Raw genomic sequence first — 4040 nt, forward strand, 5'->3', positions numbered from 1 at the left:
ACTTAATGATAGTATTAAAATCGTTGTTGTAGACTAAGGTGCGGCAAGACGAGTTCAACGTGGTTATTGGATAGATTTTGATAAGGTATATGAAAGCTAAACCATTCCTTCATTCTGGCATGATCTCGTGACTACATGCGTTTGCAAACGAGACATAAAGAGAAGTTCGTACTCCTGAATTTATGTATATTATCCTAGTCTCATAAGTTATAGTATTCTCCTTTATCGGGACTTTATATTCAAAAAAGTATTGTCTTCTTTCAGTCAAGAGAGAGAGAGAGAGAGAGAGAGAGAGAGAGAGAGAGAGAGTGTGTGTGTGTGTATATATATATATATATATATATATATATATATTATAATATTTTTACCCCATCGAGCTATAATCGGTGGGCGGGCCTGACGAGCGCAAAACACACACTTAAATTGTATTCGCTAATCAAAGATAGTATAGTATAATATCGTATCCACAAGGATTGGATTTAAACAGTATTATCATAGCTTGTAGCTAGAGTGATATCCAGGAGGATCGGCAATTGAGATTTATGTGGTTAATACTAAAATTAATTAAGAATCTAGAGCTAAGTGACTAATGACAATCGAAGCAAGGCCTAAGCAAAGGAAGATATCAATGGGAGAAAATGAGGTTTTGATAGGATAGGTGCAAGATAATTGTCTGAGATTTAAATCTAGATAATTCACTTCTAATGTTCAAGTGAGTCTATTCACTTAATTATCAGTACAATTGTTTAATAAAAACTCCTCTCTCGATTAAATCTCAACCTCTCAATATGAACTAATTTAAGCACTATGAAGATATGCAAGAATTCGTAGTGGGTGGGTCTTTAGGAAAATCTCTTTCGATTATTCTCCTAACTAGGTTTAATCAATGATTCAACTAGCCTCTTTCGATTACTTAGAAGAATCTATGAACTAAACCAATAATATAATGCAAAGATATCACAAGTTATGCCTCTTTCGATTACAAGAACAAGTGAATATAGATGCAACAATTAAATCTTTCAAAATGATTCAAATACATAAAAATAGAGTTATAATCCACAAACAATCATCAATACACCAAATCCATCAAAACCCAAAAGGATCTACTTCATAGACACAGAGAAGTTCTTCACAGATGTAATTAAAGTCTAGGAAAATATAGATTCAATACAAACCCGGATCTTGAGTGAGGAAGGAATGATAAAATCCTTATGCTTGTGTTCTTCCAACTCCTCCTTAGCCTCCTTGGACTCCTTAGGTCGAAAATCTGTCAAAAGTCCCAGAAATGGTATTTTCCCATGTATTTAAGCCATTCCCCAATAAACCCCGGACGAAATTACCCTTTTTAGCGAAAATGGAAAGTCGCTCTAACATTTTTGTGCTACCGCGTCACGCCCCGCGCTTGTGGATAATTCCAGAATGATTTGCAAAATGAATTCTGGGCATAATTTGCACTGTTGCGCTGCCCCATGTGGCGCGGGTGTGCAGTTTTCTTAGAGTAAGTTCGTTTCTCCAATTTTTGACATCCGGACTTGGTCCACGACCCCCCAACGCGATCCCGATTTAATCCCTTGGGCTTCTACTCAGAGTTCAAAGCTCCAAATAGCTCAAATTTACTCTGCAACATCCAAATAACTCGGAATTACTCCTACACGACATAAAACATACAATAAGTGCAAAACACGACTAATTAAAGCTTAACATAAGTAAAGTGCAGTGAATTAGAGTGCGATAAGCGACTAAAACACGGGATTATAGTCTACCATCAACATCGATTGGGCAGTATTACAGTATTTTCAGCACCATCGAGCTATAATCGGTGCACAGGCCAGGCCCCTATTGATAAACCTCAGATCAGATGGTAAGTTATATACCGAGCCTATTATAGTCGAGCGCCTACGGGCGAGCCCAGAATGGCCGATATACAGAGCCTAGTATGACCGAATGCCTATGAGTGAGCCTATTACGGTAGAGCAGTTACACGTACCGAGACTTATAAGGCCGGACAACTATTTTACTTACTATATTGAGAGAATTAAGTCAGTATCAGCAGGTAAGCATATCTCCCAGTTACTTTCAGTTATTATATTATCAGTTCAGTTTCAGCTTTTCATTATTATGTTGCCTTACATACTCGGTACATTATTTCGTACTGATGTCCCTTTTTCTAGGGACGCTGCATTTCATGCCTGCAGGTCCTGATAGACAGCTGGATAGAGCTTTCCAGTAGAGAGAGTCAAACATCATCTAGGTTGGTAAGCTCTACTTCCTCAGAGTTACCAGGTCAAGACCTTGGAGTTCATTTTATATATACAGGTTTGATGAGTAGGTCGAGGCCCTGTCCCGACCATGATACAATTTAGTTATCTATAGAGGCTTGTAGACGAGTCCTATGTATTTTATATATTAGTATTATGGTTTTGCTAGCCCTGTGTACATGTTCAGTTTGGTATTGTTGTAGACGTTCATGGCAGCCTCGTCGGCCTGCACAGTTAGTATATGAGCTTTTAGGTATGTTTACCCTCAGATAAGAGAGACATTATTTTCAGATGATTCATAATATAGACACATCGGCCTCGATTGGTATTGTCAGCTTGAAGGTAGGCCTTATTGGCCTAAGTTGAGGGATACCCCTCCACATTTCAAGGTTATGGAGGGGTATGCTTGGGCCAATTATGACACCGGGTGACGACCACGCCTCCCCATGTTTGGGGTGTGACAGCAGAAGCCTTAAAAAATGCAGTAGCCGATTATATTGTTAGTAGCCTTAATAAGGCATATAATCCGATCCGAAAATCTGAAATATTTACACAATTCAAACTTTAAAATTCGATCAGATCCAATCTAATTTAATTCGGATTGGATTCGGAATGCATTTTATAAAATTCGAAATCTGAATTTACAATCTGAAATGTGCTAAATCTGATCCGACCAATGTACAACCCTAGCTTAGCTCGTCCTTATCAGCCTGCCCTCTGTCATGAGCATCACAACAGAATAAAAAATTGAATACGAAGGCAAAAAAAATTTCTTGTTGCATTGACTTACATGGTTTATCACAAAACTACAAACTTCTAAACACATGTCCCGAAGTTTGAATTGATTGATCTTTACGAACTGGAATTTAGGATTCTTGAAGTTTGAAGAAGCAGGTCTTTGCCGCTCTTTTAAGATTATTACTAATTTATAATATATTATATATATATATATATATATATATATATATATATATATATATATATATATATATATATATATATTGGTATTTTTGTAATATTAGCCTAAAAAATAGTCAACGCGAGAATATAATAACAATAATAATAATAGGTAGATATTTTCCTCTCGGCGCACGTTAAGCGAGTCCTTCTAATGTGCAAAAGTAGTGTGAAAATGCCGGCCACCAGTACCTTACCATCACCGACGACTTTGGCTATAGCAACACTGGCGAATGCAATACAGTCACAAGTAAGACCACTCACTTTTGGTAGCTTTCTAACGCTACAATTTCAACCCATACGTGAGGAACTAGAAGATGAGGAGAAGAGTGAGAATCATCTCAATCCAGATGGGAAGCGTGCTGCGAGAAGAACGGGGTTAGAGGTTCCCCGCCGACTTTAATTTTCTGACCTAGCTAAGTCTACAATACCAATTCCTGATGTTTCAAAAGGCCCTGCGATGGAGGAACAGAAATCTCCACCAACGGAGGAGAAACCCTACCAGAGGAATCGAAGCTCACAAATGGGTAAGGCCCTTACCTACATTTCTCCAGATTTGCATGGTGATACATTTGTAGTTACGATTGTTGAGGAGGACATTAAGGAACAACAGGAATATTGGGGTACTTCTCTTATAGGGTATGTTCTGGGTGATACTCCATTTTTCAAATCCATGGAGAATTATGTGGAGAATGTGTGGAATTTTGTTATCAAACCCAAAATCCTATATCATGATGACGGTTATTACATATTCAGGTTTGATTCTGCGAGTGATAGGGATCGAATCTTGCAATCTGGTCCTTATACATTCCATAACAAGCCTTT

The sequence above is a fragment of the Nicotiana tomentosiformis genome, chromosome 6 (genome assembly GCF_000390325.3).
Source record: "Nicotiana tomentosiformis chromosome 6, ASM39032v3, whole genome shotgun sequence".
In the NCBI taxonomy this organism is placed as follows: Eukaryota; Viridiplantae; Streptophyta; class Magnoliopsida; order Solanales; family Solanaceae; genus Nicotiana; species Nicotiana tomentosiformis.